Source organism: Halichoerus grypus, chromosome 10, assembly GCF_964656455.1.
Source record: "Halichoerus grypus chromosome 10, mHalGry1.hap1.1, whole genome shotgun sequence".
Taxonomy (NCBI): domain Eukaryota; kingdom Metazoa; phylum Chordata; class Mammalia; order Carnivora; family Phocidae; genus Halichoerus; species Halichoerus grypus.
The window spans coordinates 73,916,678-73,932,952 of NC_135721.1; the positions used below are offsets into that span (position 1 = coordinate 73,916,678).

At 39.3% G+C, this 16,275-nt stretch overlaps 1 protein-coding gene across 2 annotated transcripts in view; it reads right to left on the reverse strand.

Annotated features, from left to right (window-relative positions):
- Positions 1-16,275, reverse strand: part of PPM1B (protein phosphatase, Mg2+/Mn2+ dependent 1B) — a 76,952-nt gene that overhangs the window by 25,795 nt on the left and 34,882 nt on the right. The window lies entirely within an intron of this gene.

Genomic DNA, 16,275 nt, shown 5'->3' on the forward strand with positions numbered 1-16,275 from the left:
TGTTTACCAAATTAAAAACTTTACTTGGATTGATTGAAATCTATTACTTAGAGTCTGTTAAAACAATGTAAGTTTAATGATGTGCTACAGAACATACTTAACATTGCTGAGTTTTCTAATCCGTGAAGTAGCATTAGGACAACTTCTACTCAGTGCTGACAGATTTACAATCCATAGACAGGATTATAAAGTACTCCTATGCATCCCTCTCCCTCCTGACTTCACTGTTATTTTAGAATAAAGCTTTTCCAATTTCAAATGACTTGGACTAGAGTGGTGGTTCTCCAAATAAGCATGCAGATGCCCTGGTAGTTTCCCACCTACAATCCTGGCCCTAAAACTCACTAGCTGTGTGACCCTGAGTAAGGCGCTTAGTCACCTGTACTTCAAATTCCTCCTGTGAATTAATCAGTCACTTTCCCCTTCTCCTCTCTGGCAAATGCGTATCACAACAATAATACCTACACTTCACAGGGTTGCAGTGAAGAATGAGTTGATACAGTGTGCTTAGAACAGTACTTGAAACAGAGTAAAACCATAAAATGTTTGTTATTTGCTCAAAATGCAGATTCCATAGCCCATCCACACACCCAAAGTTTTTTTTTCCAGTACATCTTGGATGGGGACCTTCGAAAGAGCATGCTGGCGGGGCACCTGAGTGGCTCAGTCGTTAAGTGTCTGCCTTCAGCTCAGGTCATGATCCCAGGGTCCTGGGATCGAGCCCCTCATCGGGCTCCCTGCGAAGCCTGCTTCTCCCTCTCCCACTCCCCCCGCTTGTGTTCCCTCTCTCGCTGTGTCTCTCTCTGTCAAATAAATAAATAAAATCTTTAAAAAAAAAAGAAAAGAAAGCAAGCTACAGGGAACATTAAGAATCAAAAGGAACCTCCTAACAAACAAGGAGCCAAATACTGTGAAAGTTACACCAGAACAGCCTTGCTTGCTTGCGGCTGCTCTCACTGCTCGGATTCCTACCTGCTGTCTGTTTCCTTCTGAAGTCTCTTGCTCAAGATTCAAAGTCCAGGAAATGAGTGTCTGACTGAGCTTAGGTCACTAGTACACCGACTGGCTTTATGAGGGACTGCATTCTTTCACAAATAGGTCATTTTTTTTTTAGATTTTATTTTATTTATTTATTTAAGTAGGCTCTACAACCAACGTGGAGCCCAATGTGGGGCTTGAGCTCATGACCCTGAGGATCAAGACCTGAGCTGAAATCAACAGTCGGATGCCTAACCGACTGAGCCACCCAAATGCCCCTAAGGATATTATTCATAAATAATCTCTATACCCAACGTGAGGATCGAACTTACAACCCTGAGATCAAGAGCTACATGCTGTTCTGAATGAGCCAGCCAGGCACCCCACAAATTGGTCATTTTTAAGTCCCAAATTGATATTTTAAAGTTGGGGTTGTCCCTTAATGATTTTTGAGTTTTACTTATTTTTAAGTAATCTCTTACACCCAATGTGGGGCTCAAATTCACAACCCCACCATTAAGAGTCAAAACACTCTTCTGACTGAGCCAGCCAGGTGCCCCTGATTTAATTTTTCAAACATGAAATATCCCATGTATGAAAGTTTACATAATGTATACATATAGCTAAAGAGTAATAAAAATGAACACCTATGTACCCACCATACAATTTAAGAAGTAGAACATCATCAAGACCACTGAGGCATCCTATTATCCTGAATTTTATCATCAGTATCCCTTGTAGTTTAACTATTTGAGGCATAGTTTTATATGTCTGACACTACACATTGATGTGAAGTACAATGTATGTTGCTCTAGTATTCTTGGTTTTGGCTCACCACTATATTCCTGAGATTCATCCGCATTGATGCAGAGCCATAGTTCACTATATGCTCATGTACAATTTTTATCTATTCTACTATCAATGAATAGGAGTTATTTTTCATTTTTTAAAATAATAAAACAGTGCTATTGTAGGAGTTTTCCTAGAACATATACCAAAATTCCCAAGTACTTAAAGTATGCAAATCTGACAGTTACCATACATGATCTTTTTTTTTTTCCAACAAAAATCACAAAACAGGGGCACCTGGATGGCTCAGTCAGTTAAGCGTCTGACTTCAGCTCAGGTCATGATCTCAGGGTCCTGGGATTGAGCCCTGTGTAGAGCCCCACATCAGGCTCCTGGCTCAGCGGGGCATCTGCTTGTCCCTCTATAACTCCCTCTGCCTCTCTCCCCGCTCGTGCTCACATGTGCACTAACAAATAAATCTTTAAAAAAAAAAAAAAAAATCACAAAACCATTACCTTTCCAAAGCTTTATTTCCCAAATGCTCATTTGCTAACACTACTTTCTTTAAAATAGTTACCTTCTTGGTAAGTAACCTTTATCCTTAATGGGAAGATTGTGTGTGTGTGTGTATTCTCTTTTAGCTAAAAGTATCTGCATACTGCTGTGGAATTAGCAACTTCTATTTTAAGTTGTATTATTCTTCAAAAGCAAAGAACTTTGCTATGAGATAATCAGCAAACTTCTATGCAGTAAAATGTACTTCTTGGTCATTTCTCATATAAGTACTGTAAAAACTAGATTTTACTTTTTTAAAGATTTGAAGGAGAGCGCTTACGCGTGCCAGCAAGGAAAGGGGGAGCGGGGGGGGGGGTTGCAGAAGGAGGGGAGACAGAGAATCCCAAGCAGACTCAGTGCTGAGCACAAGGCGGGCGGGGCTTAATCCCACAACACTGAGATCACAACCTGAGCCAAAATCAACAGTCCAACACTCAACCAACTGAGCTACCCAGGTGCCCCCAAAACCTACTGTATTTATTTTAAAGTTAAAGGTCTTATTTTTATAAAATTAACTACATTGATGGCACGCTAACAGCTCTTTATAAACTCCTGGTTCAATTTCTTTGCTGCAGTAATTTACCTATGAATGATGGAGTAAATGATTTTTACCTTAAGTAACTATACTTTCTTCCATAAAAGGTTGTCTTTATTAAAGAAGTCATTTACTATTGAAAATATACATTTGCCTAGCATCTCTTTGCTTTTGCTATTCACCCCCCAAAAACAGTCATTATTACTGAAACACAAGTTAGCAAATACTAAGGAGAAAGTATGTTACAACATCTATATTTTATTAAAATAAAATCAATCGTAAAGCAAATCTTCTACAATGTGTAATTACTCTGATACTGGTTTCTTCACATCAGCACTGTATACTGAAACACTGCATGTTTCAAAGGCATGTGATGACAAAGAAATGTGTTTTAATTTTTTGCCATACATTCCATGTTATTTCTGTCATTTCGACCAAAACAGAAAAAACAAGGGTTTCCCCAGTGATATGGCTATCTTTTACTGTTCAAAAGAAACCTCAAAGGGCCTTGTAAACATTTATAATTTAGTGCAGTTTTGCACTCTACTGATGGCTTTATCAAACATCTATGGAAAAAAAAAACTCAAAGGTTTTTATACTCAGAATGCCTAATTTTTAAATGACCTGCTAACTTGTTATGATTTCATGCTATCATTTAGTTACATGTCAAACAACACTGTAACTCAGGCAAGGTACAGTTCCAATAATATAGATCCATATTTCAAACAATCTTCAACAATCTCAGATTTTTTTTGCATTTGGTATTTCAGATCTGATTGTATCATAGTTTGTACCCCAGAATGAGAGCTTATACTGGAATTAGGAGTTCTAACATTTTTTATGTGTATGCCTGTTTGAGCTTTATTATAACTACAATCAATCTTTTCTGATAGGAGTCTTTTTCAGTCACTTGCTCACTTTTTGAAGCAGCTTCATTAAAACCTAATCATATGAAAATCAACATAATCACAGGTTAACTTCAGTCACGACAACGACGAATACAAGTGAGAAAGTGAAAATTCCACCCTTCCTTAGGATCTCTCACCAGCACATCGGACCTACTAACAGTGTGGGAAGCCAGGGCCAATCACTGTATTAAAAGCAATTTGCCTTTTTCAAGACGAAAGACAATAAAGAGAAGTTCTAATTTTTAAAAACTTAATACTAATGGCTTGTTCTGTGAACCCACATTCAGAGATCAGTGATGTATACAACTCTGTGGGCCACAGACTTTTTACGAGTTTGAGAATGTATGCACAGCAAGCATTATCTAAAGACTGAACACATCTGTCTTTTTCCATTGCCTTCTTGGAGGAAAATACATTAGTGAAACCACAGCAGCATAATACGACTTTTTCAATCAATATATAATAATTGTACTATGAAGTAAGAATCTGACAAATGATATTTTAAAAGGGGTTGTCATACTTGGAAGATTAGGGACTCATTGTTGTCTTTTATTTATTCTAAGTAATTTGCTTAAATCACTCTAAGTAATCATATTTTTATTTTTTTATTTTTACTATGTTTTTTTTTAGGTAAACTCCAAGCCCAATGTGAGGCTCAAACTCACAACCTGGAGATCAAGAGTCACATGCTCTACTGAGCCAGCCAGGTCCCCAAGTAATCACATTTTTAAAATCACTTAAAAGATTTCACATGTGTTTACATATTATATAGCATTCAATTCTGGGATGACCCTACAATTTCTCATTTATAATTAGTGCTTAAGTTCCAGCAATAAATTATACATATTTTAATGTATCTGGCAAAAGAATACTTCAGCTTCGTTCAATCAATTGAAAATTACAAATAACAACAGTACAATAGTTACTCATTCAAATATTTTTCCCCCCTTCCCTTTATTATTATTATTTTTTTTAAGTAAACTAGCCCCAATGCGGGACTTAAACTCATGACCCCAAGACCAAGAATCACATGCTCTACCAAATGAGCCAGCCAGGTGCCCCTCATTCAAGTATTTTCTTTTCTTTTCTTTTTTTTTCATTCAAGTATTTTCTGAGTACATGCTGCATGCCAGGCACTGTATCAGGTACTAGGAATAAGTTGTCCCCTTCCCTAAAAAAACTTCTAGTCTGGTGGAAGATAAAGACCAGTACACAGATTATGAAGGCACCCTGTGATAGAGGGTACAATGGGATAAATACAGGTATGCCAACAGGAGGTGTCAAAGATAGCCTCGTGTATTTAAAAATTTTTCCAGGGGCACCTGGCTGGCTCAGTCAGTGGAGCACGTGACTCCTGATCTCAGGGTTTAAGTTCGAGCCCCGTGTTGGGTGTAGAGATTTCTAAAAAATAAATCCTAAAAAAAAAACCAAAAATAAAAAAAAACTCTTTTTCTAAAGGAAGCCCAAGCTGATACTTACATGATGGAAATGGGAGAAGAAATTAGACAGCATATACAAAGACCAAAAGAAGAGTAAGAGCACAATTAATTTGGTATAACTGGTATGTATGTGTATATTTGTATATGAGTATATACATGAGCATTTCAAGGGGGAAAGCAGAAGCACTGAAATCCTAAGAATAACATTATTTTCACTGAAATGTCCATTATCTACTTATCTTAGAATCATGGATTTGAGAACTCAAAAATGTGTCACCCTCTTCTTGCCTGAGAAAGTAGTAAACCCATCTGACAACTGTGCTAATTTTTACTGAGAAGAACAAATACGGGAAAAAGTTCTAGACGTCCTAAAATTTAGATGAGTTATCTATAGTTTACATTCTTCTGTAGAATAAGCCTCCACATAAAAAATTCTAGTACCTTTGAGTTTGCTTACAAACCAACCCTGAAAGGGAGTAAGTGTGGAAGGTGGGCAACTTTTACATATAACAAATCAAATTTCAGTGAAGAGACTCAAAGGGCTGTTCAAATACTCACACTGAAATATTACCACAATGTTCAAAATAAGGTCAAATATATGCAAATACACAGTCAAAAGGTACTCACAGTACTCATCACCAGATAATTAAAACAGTTGCAAAACTGAATTTCAGGTTCCCTTTTTTCCTAAATCCTTCTTCAGCTCATTCATAATCGTCTCTATTCCTTAGGTCCAATGAATCCATAGGACAGAGGCTTTTTTCTCCCTTTCCCCGTGAACATGTCTAGGGACTAGAACTTCGTCTAAAGAACTGGATTCATAGTTGCTGGAGAAGAAAAAAGGCTAGTCTCTGATTACAAAACACCCAAGATTCAATGGATTATATTTACTACTATTTCTAAAAGCATTAAATATAGTGCACTTAGTGAACAATTATTCTGATGATAAATTCTCTAACAAGAAAAATTATCTGAAGCATTGTTCTTTAAAAGTTCCTCTGAATTTAAAGTTCTAGGTCCTTTGCCTTAGCTGACAGACCATGGCTGATTTGTTCCCATCAATCTTATTTCAAGAGGGATACACTTACTTCAAAGCTGCCCTCAGTTTACAATCAAGCCCAAATACATTTCACATTTATAAACAAAAGTGAGAGCACAGTAGGAAACACTTAATAATAGATCAAAGAATATAGCTTCATTTTTTCTTTTTTTTAAAGATTTTATTTATTTGACAGGGAGAGATATGGCGAGAGAGGGAACACAAGCAGGGGGAGTGGGAGAGGGAGAAGCAGGCTTCCCACAGAGCAGGGAGCCCTACGCAGGGCTCGATCCCAGGACCCTGGGATCATGACCTGAGCCGAAGGCAGATGCTTAGCGACTGAGCCACCCAGGCGCCCCTATAGCTTCATTTTTTCAAAAAAAAAAGTAACTTATAAATATAAAAGTGAAGGAAAAAGCAAGTATTGCACCAAACATTTGTAATAATGGATTCTAATACAGCCTCAATTCAAAAGCAGAACTATTCTACCATAATTTGGACACTAAATTTTTTTAAAATCGTGCCTTCCCCTCTCCTTAACTATCCTCACCTATGCAAAGTTACATCCTTCCAGAAATGTCAGATTTCAGTCTTACCTTTTCCAGAAATCCTTTCCCCATGGTACCTTACTAAACTTCATTAATAGTTACTTCTTTCCCATCCATTTAGTACATGCTACTTTGCATAATTAATGGTCCCTCTGTGTTTACCTCCTACTTCCCAAAACAGTATGTTTATTTCCCTGCCCAAAGAAGTACTGGAATAAATGTCAGAGGACTGTTTTTAATAATTAGTTTGAAAGAAATGGTTTAACAAAGCAACACTTCATTCCCAATAAGTGATAAATAATACATCATACGGCTTTTACCATAAGGCCGTATCTTCCCTAGAACTGAAGTAGATTTGATGAAGGATATAGACATGCGTTGCATTATACTGTAGAGAAAGGCCACAGGCAAGAAAAAAAAAAACTGAACTCATCATTCCAGCGTTATAGAAGAGCCTCATTCTGTCAGAGAGAGACTTCCAAGGAGGACAGCATCCAGGTGTGGGATCTGGGGTAATGGATGCTAAAATGGTGTCCACCACATTAAGGCAATCCAGGGTTTATACCATATGAATGAAACTGTGCATTCCAGAAGACAAGTAATCAACTAAATTATGTATTTGGTTATTGTACTATATGCCTATTTCCCTTTGGTTTTCCTCTATCTTTAACATAGTTTAAAAGTTCTTACCTTATCTCAATTATATTATGTCAAATTAAGGGGGAAAAGTCTCACGCCCATGTTCTAGAGAGGGCTTTGAAGTCACACTGAATGCTCTCTGTGTCCCTTAAGTCAGTAATAACAAGAAGCAGTAGTAATAAGGGATAGTCTCCCAAAGAGGAGAAAAACTTTGGCTTAAGCAAAAGAGCTGAGAATGAAAGTTCTGGCCACTCCTACCTGCTTGGACCTGTTTTTGTTTTTAAAGAAGTAACAGTTGGGGCGCCTGGGTGGCTCAGTCGTTAAGCGTCTGCCTTCGGCTCAGGTCATGATCCCAGGGTCCTGGGATTGAGCCCTGCATTGGGCTCCCTGCTCAGCCAGCTTCTCCCTCTCCCACTCCCCCTGCTTGTGTTCCCTCTCTAGCTGTCTCTCTCTGTCAAATAAATAAAATCTTAAAAATAAAATAAAGAAGTAACAGTTTACTCACACATGATAGTCATAAAGTCATTTTAACAGTTCATTTCATGGGATCATCTATAAGGTTTGCCCATGGAAATTTTGTCATGAATTATAAAAACATCTATTAGAGCAGATTATTATTACCAAGTGCCATAATTTACTGAAGTAATCTGGGAAAGCTTCACCCAAGAGAAAATCCAGAAAACTAACTACATGTTTGAGTATACATATATCTAAATCTCAAAAGACTAAAATGGTCCCAAAAGAACCAAGAAATCTGTAGTGGGCTAGAAGAATTAATATTTTCTGATAATAAATAAAAGCATATTAACTTGCACCCAAAATACAAACACATGTAATAAGCATACCATCTTAAGACAATAAACTGAAGGAAACAAGGAAAAGAATGCCTAAACATTGGGTTTGATCCTGGCTCTACCAAGTATCTGTTTTCTTAGGGGGAAAAAAAAGAAAAGCTGTACAAAACAATACTGAGCATTTCTTCCTGTTCTGAAATTCTATGCAGTTAGAGTCTGGCTAGTAAGTAAACTACCACTGCTGCCAACAAATATAAAATTATATGACATCGTAAGACCAAAATACAACTCACAATGGATAGTTCAGTACCACTGGGCAAGTTTGTATTTCACTTGCAATATCGGGAAAAGGTAAGTTAAGTAAAGTAAAATAAAGTTAAGTAAATGAATTAAGGATTTTAACCAGCTTTCTCACTTTAAAGTTGGAGAACTTACATAGGCTTATTGCCCAAGGCTCCCAAAATGATCGCAACCATATCCTCTTTTCCAACTTGAAAAAAACAAAACCTCAATTAAGTCAAGCATGTTCTCTCCTATGAAATCTTACAAACTACTCCAACCAAAAGTACTTATCACCTTTCTGAACTCCTGGAAGTAGTGTCACACACAAGCCTTATATTAAATGGTAGCATTTACATCATTCCAGATGTATTTGCCTATGTCATATAGTACCAAGTTTCAATTTCAACCTTTTATTCAAATCAAAGGCAGTCTTCTTACTGAAATTTACCATTAAACAGAACTAAGCTTGCCTGTTATTATGTTTTCATTATTCACCCATGGAGTTTACTTATTTTTTTAAAAGATTTTATTTATTTATTCATGAGAGACAGAGAGAGAGACAGAGGCAAAGGGAGAAGCAGGCTCCCCACGGAGCGGGGAGCCTGATGCGGGGCTGGATCCCAGGACCTCGGGATCATGACCTGAGCCGAAGGCAGATGCTTAACGACTGAGTCACCCAGGAACCCTACCTTTTGTTTTTTTTGAAGGAAGAAGTCACTGATTTGTCACGGTTATCTTTTCGAGAAGTTTAGTTTTACACTCTGTGTAAAGAAAGTCAATGCTGGGGCACCTGGGTGACTCAGTCGTTAAGCGTCTGCCTTCGGCTCAGGTCATGATCCCGAGGTCCTGGGATCGAGCCCCGCATCAGACTCCCTGCTCAGGGGGAAGCCTGCTTCTCCCGCTCCCTCTCCCTGTTGCTTGTGTTCCCTCTCTCGCTGTCTCTGTCAAATAAATAAATAAAATCCTTAAAAAAAAAAAAAAAGTCAATGCTTCTCCATGTTGCTGGGCACTGTCTGCCTTGAAGAATGACTGTTAACTCAAGAAGGGAGTAACATTTTGGTTGGGAACACCTCTCTGAAATCCCACAAGACTATGATAAGGGACTTTTAAATCCATGGAGATAAAGTGAGTGGGAGCAGAGACAACAGTGAAGCCTGGGAAGCGGCAGAACCAAGACTGTGACTTAGTTAAACATGAAGCTAACTGTGAGGCAAAAAGCAGCACACTCACTGAAACTGCAGACTGGAGGCACTGCTGGAGGTGGAGGTGAACGTGGGGCTAACAACAAGAGGACCAACTGAAAGTCCACTGGGAGAGGCAAGTGGACTTCCCAAAATCCTCCTCTCTGGGTCAGCATAGCTGAATGAAAGAATACCACTCCCTCACCCCAGAAAGAGATGGAAGTTTATTTCTGAAGAAGGTAAAACAGAACCTTTAGAACTGGAGAATACCAGGGAGAGATTAAGGCTGGAAACCAGCCTTAAAACATAAAACTAAGTAAAAGTTTACTCTAAATAAAAGATGAGAAGAGGCTTATTTATACTCTTTAGAATCACTAGTTCTACAGGAAAGATCTATGTACTGACACTGGAGGTTACTCAAAAAAATAGGTCAAATCACCCCATAGTGAATCCCACAGCCAACAAACCCCATAGATAGGCACAGAGCTTCCAATCGGCTATTCAATGTCCACTTTAAAAATATAAGCAGACAGTCCATGGCCAAACAGAAGAATTTCCCTAATAAAAGAGAGAGGGGCCAAAATAAGCAGAAACAGGCAGCTTGGAAAAGAAAACCCTAGAAAGGGACTAGGCTGGGCAAAGAAAAGTTAATCACAAAAGGAGGAGGAAGGAAGCATGCAAGCAAACTCCTTTCAGAAAGGTAAGAGAGATTCTGAATCCATGAAATAACAGGATGTTATTAAAAGGAAAAATAAAACATTCAGAGGACTAAAAGATCTCCTGTAAAGTGAAAACAGAATCATAGAAGAGAAAGCTGGGAAAATGAAAGTTGAGGGAAATGCCCAGAAATTATAGCTACAAGACAGATGGTACAATAGGAGAGGATCAGCCCAGGAGGTTCAAGAGCCAAAAAATGGGAGTAAGGGAATACAGAAAATTGAAGAGAAGAAATGCAGGCACACCTTGGAGATATTGCAAGTTTGGGTCCAGACCACTGCAATAAAGCCAAGTATCGCAACAAAGGAGTCAAACGAATTTTTCAGTTTCCCAGTGCACATAAAAACTATGTTTATACTATACTGTAGTCTATTAAGTATGCAATAGCACTATGTCTAAAGAAACAATGTGTATACCGTACTTTAAAAATACTTTAGGGGCGCCTGGGTGGCTCAGGTCATGATCCCAGGGTCCTGGGATGGAGTCCCGTATTGGGCTCCCTGCTCAGCAGAGAGCCTGCTTCTCCCTCTCCCACTGCCATTCCTCCCCCGGCTTGTGTTCTCTGGCTCACTCTATCTCTGTCAAATAAATAAATAAAATAAATAATAAAAATACTTTATTGCTAGGGCGCCTGGGTGGCTCAGTCGGTTAACCATTTGCTTTTGGCTCAGGTCATGACCCCAGGGTCCTGGGATCCAGCCCCATGTGGGTGAGTCAGGCTCCCTGCTCAGCGGGGAGTCTGTTGTCTTCCTCTCCTTCTGCGCCGCCCCCCCCCCCAGTGCTTGCACAAATAAATAAGTAAAAATACTTTATTGCTAAAAAATGCTAACCATTATCTGAGATTTCAATGAATCACAATCACTGGTCACAGATCACCCTAAGAATTAAAATAATGGGTAAGTTTGAAATATTCCAAGAATTACCAAATATGACAGACACAGGGGCACCTGGGTGGCTCAGTCGGTTAAGCGTCTGCCTTCGGCTCAGGTCATGATCCCAGGGTCCTGGGATCGAGCCCCACATCGGGCTCCCTGCTCGGCAGGAAGCCTGCTTCTCCCTCTCCCACTCCCCTTGCTTGTGTTCCCTCTCTCTCTGTCTCTCTCTCTGTCAAATAAATAAAATCTTAAAAAAAAAAAAAAAATATGACAGACACAAAGTGAACAAATGCTGTCAAAAAAATGGTGCGGAGAGTCCAGCTTAATGCAGAGCTGCCACAAACCCTCAATTTGTAAAAATCACAGTATCTGTGGAGCTCAATAAAATGAGGTATGGCTATAGTTTATAAAAATAATATAAGGAAACTTCCAAACTGAAGAGCGGGCATGAATTTCAAAATGGAAAAGCTCATCCTGCGACAAGCACAATAGATGGAAACAATTACCAAGGTACATTAAAAATTTTAGAACACTGGAGACAGGTATAAGAGCCTATAAGCTATCACAGAGAAAAAGGTTTAATTCAAAAACTGAAGAATCAGAATGCCAACTGGTCCCAACTGGGTGTAATCCTATTTTGAAAAAATGAGGAAGTATGGGGGAGTATGCATATGTGTATGTTTGGGATAGTGGAATGAAAAGAGCTACATTTCATCTTCAGTAATGGCATAGAGAATTCCTAGACCTAGGGGGAAAAAATCAGGGACGCCTGGGTGGCTCAATCAGTTCACTGTCTGACTCCCGGTTTTGGCTCAGGTCATGATCTCATGGATTGTGAGATCAAGCCCCATCTCAGGCTCTGTGCTGGGCATGGAGACTGCTTAGGATTCTCTCTCTCCCTCTCCCTCAGCCCCTAACCCCCTGCCTGCACTTTCTCTCTAATAAATAAACCTTTCAAAAAAAAAAATCAAAAAGCACATTAGAGATTTAAAGATAAATTCCAAAGGAATCAGCTGTAAGAATTTGCATTTTTTTTTTTTTTTAAAGATTTTATTTATTTATTTGAGAGAGAGAATGAGACAGAGAGAGCATGAGAGGGTCAGAGGGAGAAGCAGACTCCCTGCCGAGCAGGGAGCCCGATGTGGGACTCGATTCCGGGACTCCAGGATCATGACCTGAGCCGAAGGCAGTCGCTTAACCAACTGAGCCACTCAGGCGCCCAGCTGTAAGAATTTGAAATGGTTGGTTCTGGGGAATCTTCTCCAAAAAGAGGTGCCCACAGAATTGTTTGGTTCTTTAAACTATGTAAATGTTCAATTAAAAAAAAAAACTAATTTAAAGAAGCATAAAGTAAAACAACAGCACACTATGAAATAAATTGCATTTCAGGGGCACCTGGGTGGCTCAGTTGTTAAGCATCTGCCTTCGGCTCAGGTCATGATCCCAGGGTCCTGGGATGGAGCCCCACATCAGGCTCCCCGCTCCGCAGAGAGCCTGCTTCTCCCTCTCCCACTCCCCCTGCTGTGTTCCCTCTCTCGCTGTCTCTGTCAAATAAATAAATAAAACCTTTAAAAAAAAAAAAGAAAGAAAGAAATTGCATTTCATATCATGAGCTAATTTCCCTAATATATAAAAATGTCTCACTAGGTGGGGCGCCTGGGTGGCTCAGTCGTTAAGCGTCTGCCTTCAGCTCGGGTCATGATCCCAGGGTCCTGGGATCGGGCCCCACATCGGGCTCCCTGCTCAGCGGGAAGCCTGCTTCTCCCTCTCCCACTCCCCCTGCTTGTGTTCCTACTCTCGCTATCTCTGTCTCTGTCAAATAAATAAATAAAATCTTAAAAAAAAAAAAAAAAAGTCTCACTAGGGATTAATAATCCAAAATATATAGAGAATTTCTACAACTCAACACCAAAAAAACAATCCAATTAAAAAATGGTTAGAGGGGCGCCTGGGTGGCTCAGTCGTTAAGCGTCTGCCTTCGGCTCAGGTCATGATCCCAGGGTCCTGGGATCGAGCCCCATATCGGGCTCCCCGCTCCGCGGGAAGCCTGCTTCTCCCTCTCCCACTCCCCCTGCTTGTGTTCCCTCTCTCGCTGTGTCTCTCTCTATCAAATAAATAAATAAAAATCTTTAAAAAAAAATAAAAAAATAAAAAATAAAAAATAAAAAATGGTTAGAAGGGGTGCCTGGGTGGCTCAGTCGTTAAGCATCTGCCTTCGGCTCAGGTCATGATCCCAGAGTCCTGGGATCGAGCCCCACATCAGGCTCCCTGCTCGGCGGGAAGCCTGCTTCTCCCTCTCCCACTCCCCCTGCTTGTGTTCCCTCTCTGGCTGTCTTTCTCTCTGTCAAATAAATAAAACCTTTAAAAAAAAAAAAAAAAGTGGTTAGAAGACCTGAATAGACATTTTTCCAAAGACATACAGATGGCCAACAGACACATGAAAAGATGCTCAATACCACTCATCGTCAGGGAAATGCAAATCAAAATCACAGTATCACCTCACACCAGCTAAAATGGCTGGTATCAAAAAGACAAGAGAGGCACCTGGCTGGCTCAGTTGCAAGAGCATGCAACTCTTGATCCCAGGGTCATGAGTTTGAGTCCCACAACGGGTGTAGAGAATTCTTAAAAATAAATAAATACGGACGCCTGGGTGGCTCAGTTGTTAAGCGTCTGCCTTCGGCTCAGGTCATGATCCCAGGGTCCTGGGATGGAGTCCCACATCAGGCTCCCTGCTCTGCAGGAAGCCTGCTTCTCCCTCTCCCACTCCCCCTGCTTGTGTTCCTGCTCTCGCTGTGTCTCTCTCTGTCAAATAAATAAATATTTAAAAATAAATAAATAAATAAATACACTATAATACTACAGGTTTCTAAAAAAAAAGAAAGACAAGTGTTGGTGAGGATGTGTATTCACATTCATTTTCTGGGAGTGTACACAGAACTGGGAACCGCACGGAAGAGAAATCAAGCAGTTGGAAGACAGGAGTGAAAATGTACCCTTTCCAATTTAAAACATATAAATGTAATAAAATTAAATTACATAATTTAATGCCATTAAATGAACACTAGTTCAACGAGGAAAATTCCTTTAGAGTGAATCCTCTTTTAGCAATCAAAAGCTCTAATTCATAAAAATCTAAACCTTTATAAATATCGATATATTGACACCCAAAGGTTTTTTTCCTCTGCAAACAAATCAAAGAGACAATCACCTACATTAACAGAGTGAGCAATTTAGACCCAACAGATATATCCTGTTCCATTTTAACATATCATTTCCTTGAAGAAGTAAACTCACTGTTGAGTCCTACTATTAAAAAGAATAAATAAAAACCTAAATCCTACACTCAATGCATGAAGAAAACTGAGGTGTAACAGTATCTAGAAGATAACATCAAGCTATGATAAAGCGTATCATAAATTCATAAAGAAATGCATATACCAGGGCGCCTGGGTGGCTCAGATGGTTAAGCATCTGCCTTCGGCTCAGGTCATGATCTCAGGGTCCTGGGATCGAGTCCCGCATCAGGCTCCCTGCTCCTTGGGAGCCTGCTTCTCCCTCTGCCTCTCTCTCTCTCTCTCTCTCTGTCTCTCATGAATAAATAAATAAAATCTTTAAAAAAAAAAAAAAAAAAAGAAATGCATATACCATGTAACTAAGGGAAAAATCCTTTTCTCCAAAGAATTTAGAACAAGTGTAAATATTTAGTGCTGCTACATTGTAAATACAAATATCAAATTCTACCTAAATGAACTGCACTTCTGTAAGAGACCAGATTAAAAAAAAAATTTGCATGGTGCATTTTACAAATTTATAGATATAAGATTAACATATCCTTCATCAGACACCATGAATATAAAAGCTGTACTATGAGCCATGTTAGCAGAAATCCAGTATTTCCGATAACTCTTTCAAGACATTTCTTTGGTCTAAGACTGTAGTATAAGCATATTCTGAAAGCATTTGAAACAAATTCAATATTAATGCAGATTTTAGCTAGCAATATACAGCCACACAAAACAATTTTTCCACATTTTCACAATGGCAGAAAACAAAAAATTTACAGATGCCCTTGAAGAAAAAAAATTATGAAAAAAAAATAGAGAATAGAATTGCATCTTTTATAGGGATTGGTGTATAAACTCAGCATACGGCTAACATTACGTAGACTCAAAATTACCCTTGCAAAACCGTTAAAATAATAAAAGCTAACCTTTATATAGGCCCTTTAATATGACCAGGCACTGAGCCTATATTAACTTCATCTATATCACTCAATTCATTTAATCTCTGCCAACACCCTTATGAGGCAGACATTACGGTCCTCATTTTATAGAGGGCACTGAGTCACAGAATGGCTGAGTAACTTGTCCAAGGTAAGGAACCCAGGCTGTCTAAATTGTAACCCAGGCTGTCTGGCTCCAGAGTCCATGCTCTTAACCACCACCAACATACAATAGAGTGGATATTAAAAGTACACCAGGTTTGTTCTTGCGTTGAAACAAATCTGTTTCTTCACATGAACAAAAATATCTGCATGTCAGAGCCTTGATTCTTTCTCTCACACACACACTATTTTGAATCATTAACAAATCCCATCAATTCTATCTCCAAATATAGCCCAAATCAGTCCATATCTCTCCTTCTGTAGCTGCACCAGCTTAAGTCATCCTCACCCTTTGCCTGCACTACTACTATAACCTCTTAATGAGCGGTTCCACTTTTGCCTCCCTATAATTCATTCTCCAGGGTGATCTTTCCTAAAGGTAATGAAATCATGTCACTCCTGACGCCCACTGAATTTAGAAAAAAACCCAAACTTAGTACAATGCTCTACGATCTGACCCCTGTCTGGTTCTTGAGCCTTACTTCCGGTAACTCTTCCATCATCACGACTGCTGGCTAGCCACAGTGGCCTTTTCTTATTCCCTCACCACGTCACACTTGTTCCCCATCTCTGGACTTTTGTTTTTACTGTTTTTTCTTCTTGGAATCA